General features: G+C 39.3%; 1 protein-coding gene across 3 annotated transcripts in view; it reads left to right on the top strand.

The window, feature by feature from the left end:
* LOC112103180 (ecto-NOX disulfide-thiol exchanger 1) overlaps nucleotides 1–26,807 on the top strand; it is a 490,675-nt gene that overhangs the window by 139,324 nt on the left and 324,544 nt on the right. For all 3 annotated transcript variants that reach the window (XM_026650334.1, XM_026650367.2, XM_026650284.2), the window contains exon 3: nucleotides 4,888–4,965. The gene's annotated coding sequence lies outside the window, so the exon portion shown is untranslated. The remainder of the gene's footprint in view (nucleotides 1–4,887; nucleotides 4,966–26,807) is intronic.

The raw sequence follows: 26,807 nt of genomic DNA on the forward strand, positions 1-26,807 counted from the left end.
GACGCTATTTTTAACTCTAAAAACCGGACATGTCTGGGGGAATCCGGACGAATGGTAACCCTAGTGTGCAGTAACTTGTGTGCAAAATTTTTTAGGCCTGTTTTTTGTGCACACAAATGATAGACTGCACATGCACAAAAATGAGTGCTTGCACAAATTGAACATGAGTAAAATACAGAAATGTTTTGTATGTGGTTGCACAAAAACTGTGCATGTACATGATTTGTATAGACAAAATTATACTTGCACAAAAGGAAGCCATTAGCCACATTTATTACACTGGAATAAAATACCTGAGGCACAGCTGTGACTGGCTCGGGTCAGCTGACTTGGGCTCGTGGGGCTCAAGATGTTTGCGCTCGGGCTGGAACCCAGACTCTGGGATCTCACAGCACAGGGTCCAAGAGCCTGGGCTCCTGCCTGAGCCCTTCTACACAGCAATTTTACAGCACAGCCCAAGCACTGTGAGCCCAAGTTAGCTCACTGGGGCCAGCCACATGTGTTTAATTGCTGTGTAGATGTACCCTAGAAGGCCCCTTTGAAAATATAGCTCTAAAATCTTTTTGATTTTTTTTTTTTTTTACCTGACATTTTCTTTGAAACTAGTGATAAGAACTTCCAATGGGTTCCCAAAGGCCAGGATGGCATGGCAGGGATGAATCTGAAATCAAACAGTGAAGGTTTTAGGATCCTAATAATACCGAGGTTTCATAAAGTCTCCATAAGACTGACTCCTGGATAAAGAATAGCTTGTTAAACTGAAGCAAGTTGGTGAAGGTGAAAAGGAAGTGTTTGGAAGAATAATGTTGCGTGATCTTGTAGTCTCCTCCATGGAGGGTTAGTGCAAGCAGGCAGAGTCCCTGGAGTGATGACATTGGCATGAGCTCAGTAACAACAGATATGTATTTATTACTGGAAGGGTGGACAGAGTCAGCTCCCCTCCTGCTGCCGCTGACTCCAAAAACATTTTCAATTCCCTTGGACAGGAAGCACCTTCCTTTTAGGGCTTGTCTGTGGATGTATCGCACATGCAGACCCAGCCAGCATAATAACTCGGTTTCAATAATGACCCCTCCTTCCAGTGAAGGCCTATGCTCTCTTATTTTATGATGGTGTGAAGTCTCAGAATTCTTCTGATGTCTTTGCTGTTTCTGCATTTCCAAAGAACCAGAAACACCTTTTTCCATCTCAGGCTGGACAGGAGGCTACATACCTGTTGGGTATGGACCCTGTCACTGTGATCTGCACATGCACTACTTGAACCTGGAAGGAATACAATACACTATACCTGGTAATGAAAGTGGAGCCCATGAAGAAGCTTCAATTGATCTAATGCAGAGCAGCTTATCTACTGAGGGCTCGTCAATACTTAAAACACTACAACAGCACAGCTACACCACTATAGTACTTCAGCGCAGATGCTACCTACACGGATTGGAGGGATTCTTACATCTGTCTCTGCTGAGAAGCAGTAGCTACGTGACCATTGATGAAAGAATTCTTCCGTCAACCTAGCTCTGTCTACACTTGGACTTAGGTTGGCTTAACTGTGCCACTCAAGCATCTGGATTTTTCACACCCCGACCAATGAAGTTAAACCAACCTAATTTTCTAGTGTAGACCAGGCCTAAGTACCACAGGTTAATAGGAACGTTTCCCTCTGGAGCTTTGCTCGATGCATTATCTCCCAGTCCAATAATGAATGCAATTCATGTCCTGTTTTCATTCATCTGAGCCCTAAATGATGTAGGCCCTGGCTCTCTAAAGGATTACTTCTCTCTCTCTTCATGAACAAGAAAAATAGGTACCATCAATGGGTTAAGTTTGCAGGGCCAAGTACAAGCCTTTCTCTGTGGCATATGCTTGGCTTCAGAATCCTGTTCAACAAGAAGTCAGATTGAGCCCAGGTCGTAGCCTCTTACAGCTAAGTACCTGTAGGCAAAAGTCTTCCCATAACAACAGTGTAAAAACGGCTGGCAAACTGGAAATGAGTAGACAGAAAAACTAGAAGATATGCATATGTACCGTTTATTTAAAAGGATGTCCTCCCTGAGGATTCCTGTTAACTCTTACTAATTTCCTACTTTTTTTCCTAGTACAAATCAACATACAATAGGTTTCATGCACCAAATGTTGGGTAATAACATGAGGAAAACATGTTTCTAAAACTAAGCTAGATATTTATTAAAATAACTATTTAAAGAGATGCTGCAACTTCAGCTACCATTCAAGCTATGTACATACAGATTCACTTCCTGGTTCCTCCTCCAAACACTTCCCTCCTGCAACCTATGCGCTTGCCTCCAGGTTTCACGCAGTTTGATACACTGAATATTGGTGGTCAAGTGGGGTGAAAAATTTATTTGAAGCATATGACAGAACTTCCTCTTGGATTTAGATAGAAAATTGTGTTTCATAACATGCTTGATTTCTTGCCAGCGATTGATTGGGTCATGTTCTACTTTCAATTATGGTGACATAACTCTGGAGAAACACTGTTGTAGTCAGTGGATTTACACCTGTTTTGTCTCATTCAGACATCTTTGTAACCTTTCTCATTGTCACCTCTCTGAGGACTCTCCCATGTGACCTCTGCTTTTTCCACCAACCCAACTCATAAATTATTATGTTTTTAAATAGCACTTAGGCTGTCGTAGCTGCCGCTAGCCTTGAAGATTTGTAGTGTACCCTGTAATTTTGAGAGGAAAAAAATTGGTTAAGTGACAGAAGAAATATTGCACTGCAAGATAAAACTACTTTTGTATTTCATTTGCTGTTCAAATCATTCATATCCCTGTCACTAACCTCATTAGGTCAAAGGCTTGAGGCAGAGTCTGGGCATAACATTTTTGGTCATAGTGATCCATTCTTCAGCATCCGAGTATCTGCAAATATCTGTAATTTCAAAATTGAAATGAATGTTGTATTTATTCTGCAGGCAAATATTATAAATACAATGTGTTACTGAAGTTTACATTCCTCTGGAATTCGTAATTAACTGGCAACTTTTGGCAATTCAAACACACATGACTTGACGCTTGTTATGCTTGACATATTAATGAATCTGCTAGTGCCAAGGCAGTTTCTTAGGATGCCATCCTTCTGTCTGTGAAGCAAATCCTACATTTTCAGAACTTATAGGAAATTCTATAAGCCAAGTAGTTGAAATAATAAAGAAAAATTAATCAGGCACATGTTAAATGTGAACCATGGAACGAAGCATCTGCAGCACTCAGTGGATGTCTGGATAACATACTTGCAGTGTTATTTTGCCAGCTTTCGTCTGGAGTGGTTCATCAGAACAGAACAGATGCTAGTGTGAAATAGGTCATTAAAGCAGCAGGGCATTAGAACAGAGACATTTCTTTTTTCTTGCAGCAACAGCTATTCCTTTTTTATTCACACCAATTATGAAAATGTTAGCCAAATCTGAAATATGAATGCATGTATTGTGACAAACTAATACTTTTAAAGGGCATCAAGGTAAAAGCTAACTCAGTGATGAAGCTTCACAAAGCAGTCCTTTTATAATATAGATAAAGGAACCTTCACAATGCTCATGTAGGCTGTTTCTTGTTTTGTTTTCTGTTTTTATGTTTTAGTATAGACGTTACTGAATGCCTTCTTGGTGGCAAATGCCCAGACGCAGAGATGCTAATTCTCATGAGTTTCATCAGTCATTTCAAAGGAGAGGTCACACAGATAAGAAAAATGAACAGTACGCAGTATGTGAAGCAGTGACATTCAATGAGTCCTTGTCACTAGCAGCCATTAGCATGCAAGCCTGCTGTTATGTTTCAGTGCTTTATGTGCTTTTCTTGACCAGGCAGGGAGCCTTGGAGCACTGTAGCAGTTAATACCAAACAAGTTATTGTTTCTTTCTTGAATGCCTTATATTTTTAGTACCATTGAGATGCTTCTTTGTCCCCTGTGCATCTAAAATTTTAAAGAGAATCAAAGAATGCATAATTTATATCTTTCCCAGAGGTAATGGAGTGACTCAGTGATATCTGTGGAGAGGATTTTAAATTTCATGTCTTATGCAAGAGGTGATTTTTATATGAAAATTGTAAGAATTGGCCTCGGGGATACCCAGATAATTATCCTTACAACAGTGGGTATGGATTCCAGGGGGATTGTAGCTGAAAGCTATAGTGTATTAGATTTACCCTTGTGTATCATAGTTGCCATAATGGAAAACATAGCAACTGATGCATCTTGGGAAATAGAATTTGTATTTTGACTCTGAATAGCATACACTGGAAATATGAAAAGGCAGGTTTTCCATGATTGTGTTGAAGAATTCATAAAAGGCTTAGGCATTTGTTTACCACTGAAATTCTTTGTCAGTTAAAAGAAAAAAATTGTTTACTGATGTAGGGCAGGACCCATCACTACATTCTTTATCATGTAGCACATGTAGACTATTTCTGGTTTCATTGAACTAAAAGCCTGGAAGTGCCATGGCTAGAAACAAATGTCTGCTGCTTTGATATGCTATATATTTGAAAATGCACTTTAAGGTCTGTATTATAGACATTTCAAAGAGAATATCAATTGGTGCAGCATTCTTATCGTTTACAATCCAGTTGCAATAAATCCATTGCAGTTTTATCAAAACTGTTTTCAATAGCGTTTTTTAAAATAATTTAATGTTATTTTGCATTCTTCTTTTTCTGAATTATAGTAAATAAACCCCTCTGAGCTTGGACTTTCCAATATTTAAATAATTGTAATGATCTTGCTGCTTCCATAGTTTAAGATATTTAATAACCTCTACACCAATGCTAGAGTCAGCTTTTTAGCATTTAGTTCCTGAAGAAACAATGATTTTTTTTTTCTCTTCTGGAGGTCATTGTTTTTAACTTTTGTTTCTTGATCTTATAGGATTGGCCATGAGAATTTTTAATCTTCCTTCAGAAGTACGCTAATGGGTCTGCTGATAAGCAATCTGCTTTTGTAAAGGTCTGTAATTTATATTGAATCCCTGATTATTTCAGCATATACATTACTGCATTGATTAGTATACTATCTGCTTATTACTTTTAGAGCATTGATATATTTGAAGTAAAAAGTTATAATTTTATTCTGGGGGGGCTAGGTTTTGAGGGAGAGATGGAATTATTTTTATTTCTTGCAAAATTGTTAGGTCATAATTCCATTCTGTTACACTGGTGTAAATCTGGAGTAACTCCATGCATTTCCCATTTCAATGGAGTTACTCCAGATTTACACTACTGTACTTGAAAAAAGAATTTGGTGTCTAAGTAACTTGACCAGACAATTGTGTCTTGTAGTACGTGGCAAAACCACATTATCTTAAAAGTCATTGTAGTTTATTGCTTGCGCCTGCCATTCCTGTGGTTAACTTGTGAGTAGTTTTGCAACTAACACTGCAGATGGTGCCAGGAATAGAAGAACGGGAGTTGGCAGAGAGTCAGTTGAACTGTTTAAGCTTTTGGGCCATAAGATGAGCTCTGGCTCATGGAATGTTTCACTATATTTTTAAAAAAAGGTTTTGGATATTTTAAGAAACTGTAAAAAAACCAGCTTGTTGCATGTGAATTGTGAGAATAATTATGGTTTGAGTCCTGAGATTATAGTGTGGTAAGGGATGGTGAAGGAATCATATATTCTTGTCAGATATAATTGAAGTCTAATAAATATGGTAACCTAAGACCAAAATGATTTAAAGAATAGAAAACACTGTACTGCATCTCAGTATATTTTTAAACGTAGGTAGGCATTCTTACAGTGCTACGTTTTCTATAGATATTTGGTGGGAGAAGTTAATAGAAATCAACCTATCAAGCTGCTTACATGACTGCGATCACTACAGTACCTGAGCACCATAGACTTCAATGGAAGTTGTATTGAACCTAATAACCATTTCTAAAGTGAATATTTACATCCAAAATATGCCCTATTTATTGTGTGTTTATTTTGGGATGGATGTTTAAAGGTATTTAGGTGCCTAAATACCTTTAAACAGGAGTGCCGCCAGCTTTTCCGCCGCCCTAGGCGGCGGAAGGTCCCACCCCAAAATGCCGCCCCCCCCACAGAGGCGGCGGAAGGTCCCTTCATGGAAATACTGCCACGGTCGCTGCCCCCCAAATCGCAGCGCCCTAGGTGACTGCCTAGGTCGCCTAATGGGATGCGCCGGCCCTGCCTTTAAACATCTGACTGAGCTTGAGACAGCACTCTTTGTATAGTCAATTTCACTGTTTCCTATGTATATAATTATGTAGTTACAGAGGGAAATTTGCTTGTAAACACAAATGTTAGCAGGGGGACTTGGGCAGATGTAATACCTGAATCTACTTTTAATTCATTTTTTAAAATTGACTACATTTCAAGTTGAGTGTTGTTTTAAGAGGGCTTCAGATCTGAACCACCTCTAAGGCAGTTTGGATCCAGATCTGAACTTCACACAGCTTTTACATCTATAATGGAATGAATAAAAATCCCAGATCTGGCCCCTTTGAAACTGAATAGATATAAAATTCATTGTGTCATTGTGTAATGGAAAGCTACATATTCTGAATTTGGACTACTCAGAGTTAGAGAAAATTGCATAACCATCAATGATTCATGTCACTCTCAGGCTTTACAAATTCTTTGCTTCTTTCTTGCAAGCTGTGATCATGATATTCCTTGGGGCAAAACTTGTGTTTTTGTTTTTGAGGAGAGGAAAAAAAAGTGCAGACACTGAAAAGGATTCAATATAAAGGGAGAAAACTTGCTGTTACTGTTGGCATTTGGAATGTAAATCCTTTACTATTAACTGTGATTTTTATAAAATCTGGCATTCTAGACTTGCCTAGGAGTGACTTTGGGTCATGGTTCACTAAAGTCTAAGAATTATGGCTGAATCTGTTTAACAAAGTGGTTGGGATTGTATATTCTTTTACCTGTGTGTCTGAAACATTTGACACAAATTGAGGCAATGACTATTGTGCAGATGGGGCAAGATTAGTCCTTTGTTTAAAGACACATTTTAAGGAGGGAAGAGCTCTTAGGTTCATTGTTCACAAGTCTGATTCTTGAAAAATAATGGTTTATGATTTATATATAAATTAGGACTATTTAGATTAGAGAGTGGACAAATAAGAAATGAGATGATATACATATATTAAAATCATAAGTGGCATAGAGAAAGTGGTTTGGGTACGCCTATCTACACCTTTCTTATAATTCAAGAACAAGGGACAATGAATGACATTAAAAGGCAAGATGTTTAAACTAAAAAAGAAATACATTTGTACACAATTATTGAGGCAAAGTGTTTAGTAGGACCTTGAAAAGAGTTAGACATTTATGTGAATGAGTATCAGCCACAGTTACATTATCTACACTAAACATTTATAAGGCATATCAACCTACATACTTTAGGACATAAGTCAATCACCAACTGCCTAGATTCAGGAAGAAACTTCTGTAATATCCATGTTGTTGTATAATTGTCCATTACGGGGGTTATACACCACCTTCTGGTACTGCCTGTGGTGGGAGTGAGGATGCTCCACTGCATGTACCATTGATCTGATCCAGCATGACAGTTCCTGTCTTTTATGTTTTGTTGCACACTTTTTGTATTTTTTTTCCTACAACTATTTTCCCTCTTTCTGCACAGGTTGTTTTTTTTTTTTTTTTCGTTTTTTTTTTTTTTTTTTTTTTTCCCTTTTTTTTTCCTGGTTTTTTTTTTTTTGCATTCCGTATTTTTATTTCTTGCTTGTGATGCCTCTCACATTCTTCCTCTAAGCCTCTTTTCACTTTCTCTTCTAGATTTTTTTTTCCAGTTTGCTATTTATTTGCTGTTGGAATTTCCTAATTCCTCTATCGGTGTTTATCTGCAGAAGACACATCTACCCAACAGTCCTTCTGTGGACATTCTAAACTCTACCCATGATATTCCTATGGCAAAACATGTTTCGATTTTAGGGGAGAAAAAAATATAAACATTGAAAACAATACAGACTAAAGAAAGGAAACTCATTACTGTGCTGGAATAGGAAAATCTTTTTAATGCACTTTCCCCCCCCATCTCTGAGTTGCGTTTCCCTCTCCCTCACTTCCTCTTGTTCTATAGCTTTCTGCCTTTATCTCATTGCTTTCTCTTGGTTTTTCATTCTGAATATGCTGAGATTGACTATAATCCTGCTTCAAAATAGAACATTGAGTCTAGTGATTTACCACTTGGTTGTTGGTGAACTCAGAACGGATTTAGGAGCAGCAGGCCTTCTCGAATATAATGAGATGCAAGCACAAAAATACCAATTTCACAAAGGTCGGGGAGGGCAATTTTGCTACAATGAGTGTAAGCATGGCAACCCACTACCTTCGATCTTCCTTTCAGAGCCATGCATATATCTAGTATGCCCTTCTGCTCTCATACATTTGGAAATATAGACCGTTAAAAAACAGGGTTTGTGTACATCACAGCTTTAAACGGAGATCTTCAGGGTCACCAACCTCTCTTCCTTCACCGGTAGCTGCAGGGATTTTCGGGACGGCTGCTCACAGCTCAGTGCTCCCGCTAGAGGCTGCAGGAATGATGCAATGGCTACTCATGCAGGATGTTAGTAACTTTGCAAATATGAAGCAGGGGAAAGTAATGCATTAAACAGAGAGGAGTGGAGGGAAACAGGAAGAATTTGCAAATTCTTCCATCAACCTACCCACGTCTACATCAGGGGTTATGCTGACCTAACTGCAGTGCTCAGGGTATGACATTGTTCATAGCCATGAGTGACATAGCTAGGCCAATCTAATTTTTAACTATAGATCAGGCCTATGATGCGAATTGTTCTAGAATCGGATTCCTCATTGATCACACCTGGTGATCAGTCCCCTCCCATTTCAAAGGTGGCTGTTGGTTCAAACACCTTAGCCAATCTCAGCTATCATTGTATCACAGAAGAAAGGCGGTCTCTAAAGTAGGTTGGATAAAAGCCATCAGTGCTCACACACCACATTGAGGAGCCTATATAAGAACCAAGATAGAGAACTACCCCTGCCAGGATATAGAAGCCAGTGCAGTTTTAGTAGCCCAGGTATGTGTTCTCTGTGAGCAATGCTACTAAGTAAGCAGTCAGATGCATTCCACACCAGCTAAAGTTTCACAATGATTTTATTTATTTTCATTTTGTTAATAAAAAGGATGCCTCAACAAGGCATCTGGTGCCCTGCCAATTATAGCTTAAACCCAACAGCATTAAAACAATCAGACAGGAACCTGGTTAGGCAACCACCTACCAAAAAAGCTCCTTCCCACAACCCCTTCATTGTTCCAGGTTCATAGCCTTAACCTTTTCCAAACCCCCTATCACATAGATGACTTTTGCAATGTGCCCAGGCAGTCACTGAATTCAGCTTAGTTAGGATGAAGGTGGAGAGCAAGTTCCATATCTGCTGATGCAGATGCTGAGCCCTTGCAAAGAACCCCCTTCCAGCAGTCATCTTTGATAATGAGGAGGGTCCAGCTCAAACATCTGTGCTGACTGCAGCTGTGGTAGTATGGCACAGGGAGAAGGATGCTCTCACATGGGCAGGTTCATAGCCATTTAGGGCATTATAGATCATTACCAAAACCTTAAACTCCCTCCCAGAGTTGAATAGGCTCACTAAGCAAGCAGTTGCATTCTACACTAGCCTCAATGTCCAAATGGTTTTAAGGTGTAACCCTATGTAGAGCGCATTGCAAAAGTCTCTATATAAAGAGTAGCAAGGTCTACATTCAAGTCAAAATGTGAGCCTCCTGGCCAGATGCTCATGGTGAAAAGCTGCTTTAATATGATTGTCAGTAGTAGCCAGGGATCTAGAATCAGCCCCAAGTTTAAAACCCTAGTGACTAATGGTTGAAATACTGTGACGGATTGGATCACAGAAACCTCCTTGGGACCACCACCTGGTGTGCTGAGACTACCCCGAGCACGTTTTCCCTGGCAGCTTGGGACTTCAGTGCCTTGCCTGGTTTGAGCCAGACACACGAGCCTGCTACAAACACACACCCAGGTCTGAACTCCGTCCCCCAAAAGCTGGAGGCTTAACTGAAAACAGCTTAAGAAGTGTTCCTGTCTCCAACACCCAGATGTCCAGTTCCCAATAGGGTCCAAACCCCAAATAAATCTGTTTTACCCTGTATAAAGCTTATACAGGATAAACAAATTGTTCGCCCTCTATAACACTGATAGAGAGAAATGCACAGCTCTTTGCCCCCCTCCCCCGCAGGTATTAATGCTTACTCTGGGTTAATTAATAAGTAAAAAGTGATTTTATTAAATACAAAAGGTAGGAAAACATAGTCTACACTACCCGCCTGAATCGGTGGGTAGAAATCGATCTCTCGGGGATCGAATTATCGCGTCTCGTCGGGACGCGACAATTGATCCCCGAATCGACGCTCTTACTCCAGCTCCGATACATCGAATTCAGCTACGCTATTCGCGTAGCTGAATTTGCGTATCTTAAATCGACCCCCCCCCGTAGTGAAGACTTGCCCCAAGTAATAACAGACAGAACAAAGTGAATTACCAAGCAAAATAAAATAAAACATGCAAGTCTAAACCTAATACAGTAGGAAAGTGATTACAGATGAAATCTCACCCTCAGAGATGTTCCAGTAAGCTTCTTTTACAGTCTAGCCTCCTTCTAGTCTGAGTCGAGCAATCAATCACACCCCTATGGTTACTGTCCTTTGTTCCAGTTTCTTTCAGGTATTCTTTGGGGTGGAGAGGCTATCTCTTGAGCCAGCTGAAGACAAAATGGAGGGGTTTCCAGGGGCTTAAATAGACTCTCTTGTGGGTGGTTCCCCTCCCACCCCCATGTAGAATCCCAGCTACAAGATGGAGTTTTGGAGTCACATGGGCAAGTCACATGTCTATGCATGACTCAGAACTTTACAGGAGGCAGCCATTGTTCACATGCTACCTTGAACATCCTCAGGTAGACTTCTTATATGGATTGGAGTCTTCCAAGATCCATTGTCCATTAAGTGTTTCTTGATTTGGCACTTAACTTGCAAATTCCTTTCTAAAGAAGCTGCTCAAATGCCTTACTAAGGCTACTTAAAAATCAAACAAGTACACAGCCAATATTCAGAACTTCGAATACAAAAATGATACATGCATACAAATAGGATGAATATATTCAGTAGATCATAACCTTTGCAGAGATATGTTACATGGCATATGTAGCTGTAGCACGGCAACAACTCACCGGTGCGACGCCTCCTGCTGGCCGTCCAGGGAATTAGCTTTTCCAGCCGTGGAGTGCCCTCTGCTGGCCAGTAACCCATGTGCCTCAGGCCCCCCTAGCAGTACCCCCACTTTCTGGGTCTCCCCACCCAGGGGAACCCCCAACCCTCTATCCCCACCTTCCCTCAGTGGCTACTGCCAGTCATCATCTAGCCCCCGCTCACTGGGGCAGACTGCAGTCTATAAACCACTAATCATCGGCAAGGGGTTTTTGGACCTGCTGTCTTTCCTAACCCTGGGCTGCACCTCTGCAACCCCAGTACCTGCTTTGGGCCTTTAGCCAGGCCTGCAGCCTGGGGAATTGCCAGGCTGGAGCTCCCCAGCTCCTCTGCCTTTCCCCAGTCCTGCTCTACCTCAGGCACCCTGCTCAGCTCCCAGGCAGCCAAGTCCTTCTCTCCACTGCTAGAGAGAGACTGCCTGAGCTGCTGCCTCACAGCCCTTTTATAGGGCCAGCTGTGGCCTGATTGGGGCGTGGCCCTAGCTGTGGCTGCTTCCCCAATCAGCCTAACCTATTGGCTCCCAGGGGCAGCCCTTTCCCAGGGCTGGTTTAACCCCTCCTGGGTCAGAGCGGGGTAACCGCCCCGCTACAGTAGCATAAAACATATTCCAGTTATGTCATATTTACATTCATACGCATATTTCTATAAAGCATTATGGGGTGCAACGTCACAACTCCCTCAACCAAAGGAACTGATATTGCCTTCGCCATCTCTCACTGCTTCCTCTAAGCCATCATCATCATCATCTCAGTTTCCTGAGGATGGAGCTTCTTCCAGCTCATTCTCATCTAGGCTCCAGTCTGAGCTAGTTTCCAACTGAGGCCCTGAACCTCATCATCTGATTGTGTCGAAATAGAGACATAGAGGTGGCTGTCATCAGCATATTGAAAACACCACACCTAATGCCTCATGACAGTCCCACATATATGCTTTGAACAGGAAGGGTGACAGAATGGCACTGTACAGCACCCTGCTCACTTTTTGGGACGTGAAGCAACTATCCTCAGCTACCCATCAGTTCTCTTTGAGAGAAAAGAATGGAGCCCACTGATAAGCAGCCATGTCCACTTTCTCCAGGGTCCTCTGGTGAGTCAACAACGCCTATTGATCAATGGTATAGAAGACAGATTTAACATTAAAAGTACCATTGAAAGTCACTTTACTGAAGTGGAAGAAGAGAACATTGAGTTTGATGATCCTACAGTAGATACATTTGCAATGCCATTGTCATCATCAAAACTAAGCTGTGATGATAGTTCCAGCAACCCTTTGGCATCAGCTTCATTCAGGAGCAATCTCTGTTCATCCCCAACACTCAAAAAACCTGCAAAGTTCCATCTATGATTATATCATAAAAGAGCCGAAAGACAAAGACTTTGATAAGAAAGTCGCAAACTACTTCTAGGTTATCAACAGCTCCTTCAGTGTTGTATAAAATGACCATTTTAAAGAAATGATTGAAGCACATCTCCTAGGATGTACTGCTCCAGACAGATACAGATTCCTGGGATCAGTTATTAGCAGCTACAAGTGGAGATGCAGAAGGGAAAAAGAATGCAGAACTAAAAAGAATCCATATCAGCATTTAATGCAAGATGGTTGGTTGTATGGAAAAACAATCCAAGCATTCAGGGAATAATGAGTTCCTACTTAATGCTATTGATTCTACATCTGACCACATAATATAGTGTCCAAGATGTCTTATAAGAACACTGTGAGAAGTGAGACAAGACAATTTGGCTCAGACACAAAAATAAAATAAAAAAGATGGGAGAATGTCTCATGTGCAGTCACCCTAAAATTCACCTGTATGGGTATTCAGCACACTATTAAAAATTCACTGAGAAAATCATAATGCATAGCACCCTGAAAGTATGTTATGGAACTTGAAAAGTTCTTCCACAGCCACCCTCTGCCTGGTTGTCATGTGAAAAAGGGGGATTGGTGACCCCAGTTTCCAAATTACATGATGTAATTCTCAGAAAGATTGTGTCTTTATATTTACATCCATCTAGCATAAGGACGTTGAAATTTTGCACTGAGTAGGAGAGAAGTTTGACGGAAACACAACATACAATGTATAGAGCCAGGACTGCACAAAAGTGCATTAAACTTATGAGAGCCATTAAAGAGGGACCTGACAGATAACAGGCTGATGACACTATTGTCACAGTCTCCGTGGAAATCTGGCTTGATGTAATTAATAAAGAACTTGAGTTTGGAACTAAAGGCACACTTATTCTGAGAGGCCATGGAGCCTTTCCATTTCTTAGCTAATAAGATTGATTCCAAACACAAAGGTCTTAAGTTGAATCCAGTAGAGGGGAGAAGATGAAACATGGCTGCTTATTCATAAACGTGAGTATTGGTATTCTTGTGTTTTTAATTACAGAATTGCAGCCTTTTCATTTTGGGAAGAAAAATGTGCTCCTTTTATATTTGAGGGATAAATATGCTTACAAAGTGCATTGCACTGTTTTGTCTCTTTCATTTAGTGAAACCTTTCATGAGTTTGGCTTTTATTTTGGAGAGGGACTGTTCTTCTCCACACTCACTTGTGGGTTTTTTGTGGGGAGGGGGAGTTGGGGAAAATTACAGCAGCCTTGCAAGAAAGGGTTTCAGACATAAACTCTGTTTGTTCTAGTTGTTTTCCATGGCCTGTCAGCATTATCTGTCTCTTATCCTGGGTGAGGTTCTGCAGACCAGTTGCTATCAAGTTTTCCTCTCCACCAGACATAAGGAAAGCCAATCAAATGAATTATCTGGGTTCAGTGAAATAGAGACATAGAGCTGGATGTCTTCTGTATGCAGAAAGAAGCACAGTCTGCACTGCTTCAGTATTTACCTAATAAGATGCTCATATTTACGTAGAACAGGGTCTTCTCAGAGGAAAAAAAGAGAAAAACCAAATGAGTACCGCAATGTCTATATCTCCTACAATCTGCAGCCATGTCAACAGTACCTTGAAGTTAGTGGTGTCAAAGACAGAAGAGTGTCTACACGGACAGTCAGACTAGTACATTCAAAAGCATCTATCTGCCTTAGGAGCACAATTCTTATTGAAAGTTTTGAAAATTCTACTCAATCTTTTGTTGCCAGAAAGAGGATGTTGACCAGTGAGACCAGCCCAGTCCAAGTACTGGACCTAGGACTAAGGCCAGTTTGATAAGTGTCAAGGAAATCTGAGTATGTCAGATGTTGCTTGGTTACCACCTTTTCAATAATGCACCTTTCACCTCTCCTCAAAATGACACAGATTATAGGGAAAACAATAATTGGAATAATTCTCAGTTTCAAGACATGACAGTTTGAGCAAAAGATGAACAATTACTTTTTTAAGAGATGCTGTCACCATGTCCTCCAGGAAGAAAGAAATGAAAGTGTTTTCCAATAACAGACCTGATATCTCCCTCCTAGAATTTATCAGGCAAGAAACACATTGATCCAATTTGCAGGTTGCGGCCTGAAGGTCCCTAAGCACATCTAAAACCTCAGTGTGTGACAATGGTTTAAAGTTAGAGAAGACGCTGCATTTGGTCCCTGGCATTTGTCCCATGATGAGGGCCACCGATCCCATTACAGTCTGAACAGCCTTGTCCATGAAGTAGATGAAACTTCCTCTGCTTCACTGGTCAGTTTCTCTCTTGTTTATAGACAATTCTACTGCCCCTCTCCCCTTCTTGGCTATCGTGCACTAGACAATTCTATAATGTTCGGGTTGCAAATACTGCATGGAAATGTTTAAATCCAGGCCAAAAAATTTTAAAAAATCATAGAAATATTTCTGTTGCTCTTAGGTTTTGTAATATGTTGTCTTTCAAATTTGTCTTAGGACTAAATTTTCACTTAAAAAGACAGCGTCAATATGATTTAATTTCCTTGTCTGCTTTTTAAAAGTCACCTGAGTATTTAAACTGACGTCTTATCCCTCTCAGAAAGCCTTGTTGTAATGATTCATTATGCTTTACCTACAATAATGAAACAAAAATGAGTATAAAATCGTTCCGTTTCTGATTGATTTAGAGTTAGAAGATAATTCCTCCTTTGTTGTTAGAGACAAGTTTAAAAGGGCTACTATGGCAACCAAAATTAATGACAAACATAGAGGCTGTTAATCATTCAGACTGACTGGAATAAGAAAAGCCTTAATCTTAACTGAGCCGATTTAATACCATCCCAATTATTTGTGTGAAGAGTTAGTATGTGCATCTCTCTAAAGAGTAGCTGGCACCACTGACCTCACTGACTAGAAAAAATGAGGTTCATGGTACTAGGCAGAACCTTTGTGGTGGGTCCTACCCCTGTTGATAACATGGCGCATGATCCATGGGCTTTGGATTATGCTCATAGTGGGCCACTCCCATCTTATTATTTGTCAAGTGCTGATAGTGTGCTTAGTGCTGTGTAAGACACCGAAATAAAGACAGTTCTTGCCTCAAAGAGTTTACAATCTACAAGGCAGATAAATGCCAGGAAAAAAGGTACTGTGGGATCCAGGCAACCATGGTATCGTAGGGTATGTCTACACTGCAGTAAAAGACCTGCGATACTGAATCTCAACGCCCGTGTCAATTGACTTGTGTTTGCAAGGCCCAGGCTGCAGAGCTGAAAATAGCAGTGTAGACATCCGGGTGTGGGCTGGAGACCAGGCACTAAAACCGGGCAAGGGTGAAGGGTCTCGGAGCCCAAATAGCAACACTGCAGTTTTTAGCCGCGCAGCGCAAGCCTTGCAAACCTGAGTCAGTTGACCGAACCTCTCAGACTCAGTGCTGTTGTTTTTTCTTTTCAGAATAGACTTACCCTTAGACTGCTTTTTAAAATATAATTGGAGGCAATAGTGATGCGACGTTGATGTGTGTTAATGGGCCTGATGTGACAGACAGGACAGCCACACCTCTCCGTAGAAAAGGAGGAGTCTTCAGGAGCCATGCAAACAATTAAATATATATAAACAGGCTTTTATACTACTAAAGAGGGCCTCTTATGCACTATAAAGCAGAATTCATCTATTTTCTGCCACGTGAGAATTGGCCAATAAACTGATTCTAGACATGCTTTGTGGACAAGCCGATCTGTTATCCTTTTGGAAGAAAATACATCCATAGACAGAATTTAAAGTATGCAACATAGATTAATTGTTCATTTTTATCTGTGCATTTATCTCAGGGCTCCAGATGTATGGTTGAATCCCATATGGTAAACACCCCATAAGGTTGACAACCATATGGCTGAAAGCCTACATTGCCAGAAAATTGATGGGGGATGGGGGCGGGGGTTACATATTTGCAGGTTCAGAGTGTGGAGAGGAGCTGTCACCTAGCAACATGATGTTGACCCTCCTCTTCCTTTGAGGCAGAGGTGTCAGCTTTCCAGCCATATGGCTGTTGACCTTATGAGGTGTCAGCTCTATAGAATTCAACCATATGAAATACAAATTGAAGAATCAGAAAGTACCCACTTTGATTTCCATAACAAAATTCTTAACTTTAAGTCAACAAGGAAAAAGTTTCCAGTGGTGTGATAGAGATGAAAAGCAACAGCTTAAAGAGCTAAGTAGTATTCACTCTTTTACAGCAACTCTTCAATAAAGATCTGAACTCAGCCTGACTAAACAAAGCTATAGATTAGAATATTTGCTGCACACTGTGAAGTATTTTGTCTGTAGGCCCTTTATGTTCAATAGGCACACAGGCACCTGTTTTATTTCACCCTTCCTCAGTAGACTGAGATATTAATCCAATAACTAAAGGATTAATTATATGACACAATAATAGATAAATGACATATGTAATACAACCCCAAACCACTGTTGCAGTTATGTTTTTTCATGTGTACTCTATTGTGGTTAATAGCAATACATAAACTTGTGACTCCACGTTGTTTAATCTGTTGTGGCATATCTAACTCCAACACCTATTACCTATCTGTTGTCAGTGAGTCACCTACTGTACTAAATATATAGATCAAAATCCTGCAGTCTATACTCAGTCAAAACTCTCACTAATGTTAACAGGAGTTTGCCTCAGAAGGCATGCAGGATTAGTCCCATGGGAACAAGAGAGCTAAAAGTCATTCTGATATCCAAACTGTGAACATGTGATGTTTTGTTTATTTTGAATTTGGCAAGTGTGTTTGAAAATTTTACAGTCCCTAAAATAGCCTTCAGAATGTTTCTTTCCTTCCCTCTTCTACCAGAAAAACATGTCACATATTTAAAGATAATATAGGTGGATGAAGTAAAAAAAATGTTTTGATTAGTTGGAAATGGATTCTTTTCAGTATAATAGTTAGGATACCAGAGACCACCATGCCCTCACAGCATTTCCTTAGCTTCTGCCACCTATGATATCTATACTAAACACAATGTCATCGGTTAGCTACAGTGGTGCAGGTTCATACATATTTACCGATTTGCAAATTATGCATGTGCAGCTCTGAACAGAGCTGTTCTTTCTTTGTCTTTCTGCTTTTCTTCCTTCACTAATGATTCAAACTGCTTACACGTCTGGCATCAGAGGGCTGTATTCTGAGCTTGTAGTTTCCTTTGTACACCAATTAGGTCTTAGCATTTAAATTACAATTTTATTTGCTGATTTGGAAGCATCCTTTTTGGTAGAATGAGATTTTCTTCATCCTGCAACTGTTCTTTGATATAATGATTTATTAAGGTACGAGGAGAAATATTGATCCTGCTAATAGCTTCTGCCTTGCCACATAATGCTTTGCATTTTACTCAGCTGAAAGGGCCATATTCCTTCGCTCATCATCTGATTGACCATAAATGCTTTGGCCTTTCCCCAGCAATTATCACACTTACCAAAGCAGTGGGTAAAAGTCAAGTATTTATAGACTAATTAGAGAAGTCAACATGTCCAAATAGTGTACTTTACATAACACAAGGAATCATTAGCTAGTGGTGTGTGTGAAATTAGGGAGCAGTTCTATACTGTTTAAAAGAAAATTTAGCAAATTCAGAATTTTTATATGTACATTATTGATTAGGCCTTTCTTTTGTGGGGAGTTATACCCTACAGCTATGATTTATTAATGGTATTTATGCTTCCATTTCATTGATATTTTCAGTGTCTCTCCTGTATCCTCACCTCCTCCTGAAAAAGCTTTATAATGTTATTGCCTATAGAAAGATGGTGAAAGATCAATTGGAACTGACTCCTATTGTGGTTTTCACTATTCAACTTGGAAAGTGCATTATTCCTTTGGTAATGGTAACCACCATTGTTAACCACCTCTATTGCAAGGGGGGGGGGGAAGACAACTACATGAAAAATACAGAACAAAGCTTATTTTTAAAGGACAACAGTCCACACTACTTTATTCACCAAAATCAAATCAAATGGAGCTGCACATGCTCATTATTTCTGAAAACCAGATCTTTGGTGTCCCGAGTTGGGTGCTGAAAACCATAGACATAAAATATTGATGGATACTTTTTTGAAAACATCATCTTAACCTCTTCTTTACCTCAGTTTCACCTCTTGTAACTTAGCATATTGATACCTACCAGTGAGGGATATAGTGAGGCTTAATTATTAATTAATGTAAAAGGTGGCAAATTAAAAACTAATAATGTGATTTTGTTCCTCACACAGTGTGTAATTAGACTTGGAACTCATTGCCTCAGGATGTTGTTCAGGCTGAGAATTTAGCAAGATTCAAAAAAGGATTGGTTGTTTATATGGATAATCAGAATATCCAGTTATAGTAATTAATGCTAACAAAAAGACTAGAAGAGATATAAGCCTCATGTATCAGGGGTTTAGCCAATCTTTAACTATTAAAGGCTAGGAGAAGACCTAGTGCATATAAGGGGCAGATTATATATAAATATCTACTGTAGGATACTTTCATCTTCCTCTGAGACATCTGGTGCAGTCTAGACCTCTGGTCTGAGGTGGCAGTTCCTGTGTTCCTATATTCTGAAATGATCTGAGAATCTCGGCGGGAAAGTTCTATGGAAACATAAAGCATTATTACTGTCCCAGCTGAAGTTTTTGTTTATAAACACACTTTTAACACCCAATTTAAATATCAGATGGCGTGATCCACCCGCCGCCTTTTTAATGGTGAATTTAATATTTGTGGAGATGGTCAGAGTGACAGCACTGGACAGTGAAATGCTTCACCCACAAAACATGTACACCACAGGTGGCTGCAATTGAAGCTCCACTGCCTCACCCCTGTGCCTTACCTCTGACTTGAAAGTAAATGCACCTCATTGTTCAGTCCTTGCAGCCTCTGCTAAGCAAGTGCTAAGCAATGAATAACTTATTTGACAAGTGTTTTCTGATTCTTTTACTGTTTGCTAGCTGTTTGCAAACAGATCATGAAATTTCAAGTGTATTCCTTATTCGTAGGGTTGTTCAGTGAATAATTCTTTTATTATTTGTGAATAGCAAATATCTGCATTTTGTGCTGTCTTGGTTAGTTACATGGAGTTGATTTTCTCCAGTTTGTGATTTTTACTGGGAGCATGCAGTTCAAAATTTGCTTTCAGTGAATATTTTTAAGCTTCAATTTGAATTGTTTCCACTGTTCTGCCAGCTCTGTTGCCAGCAAAGGTGCCACCTAGCGCTGGTTGTGATGGTGTAATTTGTTATGTGCTTAATTATATGTTTAGGAGTTGGATTAGAGACCACCAACTCATTTGACAATAAGACACCAAGTATCTGATGCTTTTGGTTACCATTGACCCAAAACTGATTTGAACTAGTGAGACCAGATCCTCAGCTTGTCTAAATCTGCTTAGCTAATCATTGATGTCAGTAGAGCTGTGCTGACCTGTATCTGCTGAGGATCTGGCCCATGAGCTGGAGGTGATTCAGGTTATCCCTGAGTTATGTTACTATGTTACTGCATCAGAAATGGATTTTAAGCAGTAGAAATGAGAAAATATTTTATTTTAAACTGTTCTGTTGGATGTGTTCCAACGTTTCCAGGTACAGTAACTGTTGGAAGTGTCAACAAAGTCTCAGCATCTAACAGGAGGAAGGAAGGGGCAGAAAAGTGAGGGCATGTCTGCACTGCAGTTAGATACCCACAGGTTGCGTCTGGTCTATACGGGGCATGGGCTAAGGGGCTGTTTAACTGTGGTATAGATGTTGGCCTGGAGCCCGGGTTCTAGGATTCTGCAAGGTATGAGTGTCCCTCAGCTTGAACATCTACACCACAATTAAACAGCTCCTTAGCCTGAGCCCTGTGAACCTGAGTCAGCTGGCTTGGCCAGCCACAGATTTTTAGTAGACATAGCTTGAGAGGAGGGCAGACTTGGCAGAATAGAGGGAGCGAGTAGATGTATAGGGAATGATGATCATCGACATAGATGGAAGGGAAGGAGGGCAATATTGATGTGAATTTGGAAGAGACTTTATGAGTGATTTTGTACTATGGAAGATGGACTACAACTGTGTGGCTTCCTCGTATCAATTTCAAAATATCTAGAACTTGTTAGGCTGCATGATTTACATTATAGCCAGCCTGGTTATTCCTGTGATACTGTATTCCCCTTATGGCACCTGATACAAAACCCACTGAGGTCAATTGATAGACTCCCAATGACTCCAGTGGGTTTTGGATCATCCCATATTCAAGGTTGTCAATAGATGCTTCTGCATTTTATTTCTTTAAGTTATGATATCCTCTCCAAATGCTCATTCATAATCTATGTATTGTTATTTATGACGAGTGCACTCAATAATTCAATTCTCAACATTTAAATCAATGCTTCATAAATGACTCTGCCTTGTCAGATTTTAAGATCAAGTAGCAGATCCAAAATTGACATCATATAATTGAGAACAACAAAATCACATCGGTAGGACTTGACCCTGCAAACACTTATGAGCATGAGTAATTTGACACATGAGTTGCTCCCTTTGAGCTCATTGGGACTAAGTGCTTGTGTAAAGTTGCTCATGTGTGTTTGAAGGATGGAGGCAACAGTATGTATTTTATGTTTAAATCAAATTATTTTATATTCACCATATGTTCAAATGAAACTAATCTATCTGATGCCTATCTGGATGTTTATTAAAAATATTATGTAACTGTCAAAAAGAGAAAATTGCTATTGAATCAGAGAACTAGCACTGCACAATTTTATGGACAATTTTTCCATCAGGATATTAAGGTAAAACTGTAACTGTGCTTATGGTACCAGATGAAATCTTAGTTTGTATACACAACATGCAATCATCAGACCTTATTAAATATATATAAACTAAATTTGATTAAATTGTAATTTAATTTAAAAATATAAACCTTTCATTGTATGCAATGGCTTTGGTTTTTTAAGAAGGTCAGTCACTTCCTGGGGGATAAATATGCCATGTAATCCTGTGAAGATAAGCAAACCCATATGACTCAATTTTATTGCTCCATCATGAAGTCTTAATATGGACAAATGTCAACTGCTTTCTGTGTGAATGTTGTGTCTGGAAGAGGATTTAAGAAATATTACTCCTTGGGAAGATACTGTGTTCATATATAGCTTTATTGAAAAGAGGAAAAAGAAACTAATAAAATACCTAAGCATATGTTTTTAATATTTTAAACATTAAAAAATTATCTAAGGTTCTCCTTTAAAACAAAACCTAGAGAAATATCTTGAGGCTATTATAAGTGTGTTGCTTAAATAATGCACAGATAATCACTGAGGTTTCAGTGTCTGAAGTGAGTATAGTTTATGATCTAATGTCTGAAGACCATTAACTAACATCTGCCAGTAGCTGGAAAAAATGGAGAAAAAAGCACCAAATTTTAACTCTTCGGTTATTAAATAACCCTTTTTCTATAGTACTGTTAGTAATGAGGGGAAAATCTTGGTGAAGTCTAAAGCTCCTATTTGTACCTAACTAAAATTAGGTTGTTCTTTGTCATTCATAGTTGACCTAGAGAAATCACTTAGTTTTTCTTATAAATCAGAAAGTGGTTTATGCTTTTTTATTTTGCATCTTTTAAATGGCCTCAGGCAGCCATGAAGGCTTTTAGGTAGGAACAAGTGTGTTTTGGCCTGTGGGCCATCAGCAATGGCTTCTCAGGCATTACTCACTCTGATATTGTAATTTTCATTTAATGTGTTGAACATTCTAACTTGGAGCCAAATTCTGATACCCTTACTCATGTTGAGTAGCACCATGTGTTTCAATGGGACTGTTCTTGGAGCAAAGTACTATTCAGTGTGAGTAAAGCATTTGGAATCTGTCCCTTAATGAGAATTTCTGGATATGAGATATGCCAATCCAGGACTTGTTCCGCTTGGTTATATAGCTGTGTTTGGCAAGAGGTTAAGAGTGCTGCATATATAGGCTGTATTCACAGTATATACACGCACTGTCTTCTGTTTTCTATTTAGGAGTAATTCTTACACTCACAAGTTTTTCCACTGATCTCATTGGGCTGCTTGCATGAGGAAGCTTTGCCAGATTGCATCCTTTAGAAAGGAAGACTACAGATAACAGTGCATCATAGTACATTATGGATGACATTTTCAAAATAGGGACATCCTATTGAATTATGCTGTGTCATCACTTAAATGTTCACTTCTTCATGAGACATATTCTTGATCAAAATGTAACACCAGCATTTCCTTCAGACCTATTTTTTTTCTGTCCTGACCTGGATTTAAACTCAACAGTTTAAAATAAGTTTAAATAAAGATGGTGAAATAACATTGTTTCAGTAGAGTTAAATTTAAAATAAGTAATTTCCTTTTATCTCTGTTCTCCCATCTGTAAAATGAGGATAAATAATATTTACCTATCTCACAGGGTTGTTATGAGCATTAATTTATTATTGTTATAAAGCACTTTGAGAACCTTGGATGGAAGGCACTATTGAAGTACAAATTATGGTATTTATTTATTTAAAGGTGAAACACTTTCAAAACCTTTTGATTTGCAAAGTGAACATGAATGTTTAAGTTTACTGAGAAGAGCAGAGGTGAAATCATTATTGCATAGCCTTTAGGATTACTAGGCTAAATTGTCCTTAACAAGTGCTGTAAGCCAAATGCTTCTCTTGGCTACATAGACTGGTGACTCTGGATATCTCAGATTGTCCCCATGCATCCTTTCTTATGGGTAATTGAGAAATCTGCAGTTGTTCACGTGATTCATGGTGCTGTGGTCCAAAGAGAAAATGGCTTCTGGGAAGAATGAAAAGAAATGACAATACCTGTACATTTATGTTTACATTATCACAAAAACTGAAGAAGTCAGAACATTTAAAATTCTGTCTGACGTTATGGGCCAGATCCTCAGCTGATGGAAGTAATCGAAGACAACGAAACTACGCTGAGTTAAAATAGCTGTCGCTCCGTCGCTCCATCTTAACTGACATGCTTCATGTAAGAAAAAAGTCACCACAGAATGGATTAAAGGGTAGATTGACTGTTTTTTATTAAGTTGAAAAATCAAGTGAATATATTAAGATAAGAATTAGTTTAAAATTAACCTTGGTCAATTAATTTATTAAAATATCCTTTTTGTCTATCTGTGTGTATTTAGTGCTTTTGAAAATTGCTACCTGCACCACCAAGGAAACTGGATTCCTTTTTAAACCACAGCTCTAGTAAAATATGGGCCAAAATATTGTGACCTTCCCTCCACTGCCCTACTAATGTGCCTCAGGCTTAACAGAGAAGGCCTACCCAAAGGTGGTTCACTTTTATGTGGACCTGGCCAATTCTTCATAATCATCAGGCAACCCTTCACTTACTTTTCCTGGGGAATCCCTCCCTCTTCTTAATCTGCCACCTTCAGTGCTCCTCATACCAACCACCATCCTTCGAGTTGAGTAGGACTGGATGGACTGCCCCTTTGGAGTGCTCCAGCTGTGTGCTGTGAAATGTGTTTTGGAAAACATTAATGTGCAAGCACAAAATACTGTGTTTCTAACTTGACGTTTTATATACATATATAAAATGCCAAGTCAGTAACACACCATATATTTATATATATAATCGCCAGGCATTGTCAGGCACCACTCCACTTTATGGACCAAAGTTTATTAGAAACAAACATGAGAACTACTGGTTCTGAATTGTATAAGTTTTAAAAAGATATTAGAGACTACAGACTTCTGTTTTTGTGTTTTCAGAGTTGTGTAATTTACCAATGTCATAATCACATTTTTTCATTATTATAGAGAAGGAGAAAACTGCCCTTGGCCTGTGGTCATACTGAACACAGTTTTATGGTGGTATTATAAACCCCTTGGACCTAGGGATTTGTAAATTCAAACGTACATGCAACTTTGAAATGTACAGTTTCAGCATTGTTGTTATCGTAAATATGGGCCATAAAACAAACCTCTGCTCTGAACCAGATTGGATCAAGCATTGTTGCTGAGACTCATTTACTTTTTCCTCATGTTCTTCATCTTAGCATCTGGTTCTATACTTCACTCTTCTCCATTTCAAGGTTATGTTTTGTTCCAGTGCTGGGGTTAAGGAATTGTCACATTCCAAGGGGAATCTGTTTTATTATTTAATCTATCTTGCTGTATGTTGCTGCAGCAAGTAGCTTCAGTGATCCATACTGATGAGTTGTCCCCTCTCAACATATGGCTGACAGGTAGACTTACGAATGAGGAGAAAAAAAATCTGCCACAAGGGATCACTGCTGCTAATGCACGTAGGAACTCATTTCTGCCCTGCTTCATTAAAGAGCAGATGCTGACATGTAACTTGCCTCAGAAGAGCTTTTATTCTTCAGAAGATACCTAAGAAGACGATGAAACAGAGAAATTAGAGGGCTTTTACTAACTTCTCTCCCTACAATGGCCAGCTACCCAGATAACGAAGGTCCTGCATGCCTAAAATTCTTGAGGTTAGACTTTATCATTATATAACAATAAAACTTTGGCTGATGCACTTTTCAGACAGAGTTTTCAGGGCTGTAGCAGAAAAGGGAATTGTTAACCTATCTGGTAAATAGGTTTCTGTGAGAGTAATGAATGTAATCTCTCCAGTAATTCATACACCTGACCACTTACTGTTATACCACGTAGCTGAATGATGATAATGGTTTCTGTTAGTGTGTTAATTCTGGGGCTGTCTTTCCCACGGTCCCCGTGTGCACTAGCAGCAGGGACCTCTTTTGGTGATAGATACTTCTCCCTTCTGCTTGTCTGTCTGCTTGTCAATCACATGTAAACAGAGGCATGGATCCTGTTAGCATGGATTAATGGAGACCCTGTTACATTTTGCAGGTAGGGTTCTTCTTGAAGTTCTGGTGCTTGTTTAATATGTACATTTTATGAGATATGATTGTATATGAATCTCTAAAAAGCCTCATTTTGTAGCTTCCCTAAGACACTCAAAAATACATGAGGATTTCTTGTTTTGTTTTGGCATACTGTATGTGAGTGGTTCCTTTAGTCCCACCAGGATAAACAGAAAAAAGCTCTTCTCTGCTATCTGGTGATAATTTTCTAAAGGTCAGTGTTGTCAATCCCTTTTACAAGAAATGCTGCCTGTCAATTACTGCCCAAAAATGCCATGAAGATACTGCTTTTCATTTCATTCCCGGGAGCCAGAGCAATGGAACTTTCCATGTCCAGCTCCCCCTCAAAACCACTTTTCATTCACTGGTTTCTGTGCATTGAGCGAATGTTTTCTCAAAAGGGATATCACCATCCAAATCATCTCTGTCCGTGCAATTCTCCTCTCTCCTTCAGATTAGTTAAGAAAACCCTTGCAGATGTATGGTGTAGGTTCTTAACATGACAAAGTTTGTTAATTACTGATGTGGAAATTCCTTCCCTTGTTTAAAAAAAAATGAATTTGAGATTCATACAAGGCAAAGAGGATATAACTCACAAAGTAATTACTTCATCTTTGACACTTAGAGGTCGCATGTCATTGTCAATGTTTGGGCAGGAAGAATGAACAGAATAACATCACTTAGGGAAAGGAACATTTTAATTTGGATTAAACAAGTATTCGTCTCCCTGAACTGGTCAAAGGTCAAAAAGAAATTCTTTTTTGCTCCTGATCTACTAATTACATGTATAGGCAAACCCAAATAAGCATTCTCTACGTGCTTGATCATTAAAGAACAGAATACGACTGATTGAAATTACTGTATTTTCATCAAAGATCTCCATGGGTCAGATTAGCTGGCAGGCTTTATTGGCTAAAAGAGAGGAGGTCAATGGATGTCAACAGTTATGAAATATGTAGTTCTGTTGGAGGAGGCACCCTTTCTTGAAAGTCTTTTGGACATAAAAAAATGAATTTCTCTTGTCTTATTGCTAGCATCTCTTCAAGCCCTGGCACAGCATGGACATTAATTCTAAAATACTGTAGTTTCTTGTCAATTTTTATCCTTTCAACCACCAAGAAACACTGTCTGAGGTGCACACTTTGAGTCCCTCTCTTAGAAAAGGAAGCACAGTAGATCATGATGGCAACGTTTAATTTTCCCAGATTGCATCTCATTTTAGGACTTTATTGTCTACAGTAGCTAGGCTTCAGATTTCCTCAATGTGAGCAGAGACGCAATCACTTTCTTACTGCAATAACTGTCTTCTG

This window comes from Terrapene carolina, unplaced genomic scaffold (genome assembly GCF_002925995.2).
Source record: "Terrapene carolina triunguis isolate 2854851 unplaced genomic scaffold, T_m_triunguis-2.0 Scaffold17, whole genome shotgun sequence".
Taxonomy (NCBI): Eukaryota; Metazoa; Chordata; order Testudines; family Emydidae; genus Terrapene; species Terrapene triunguis.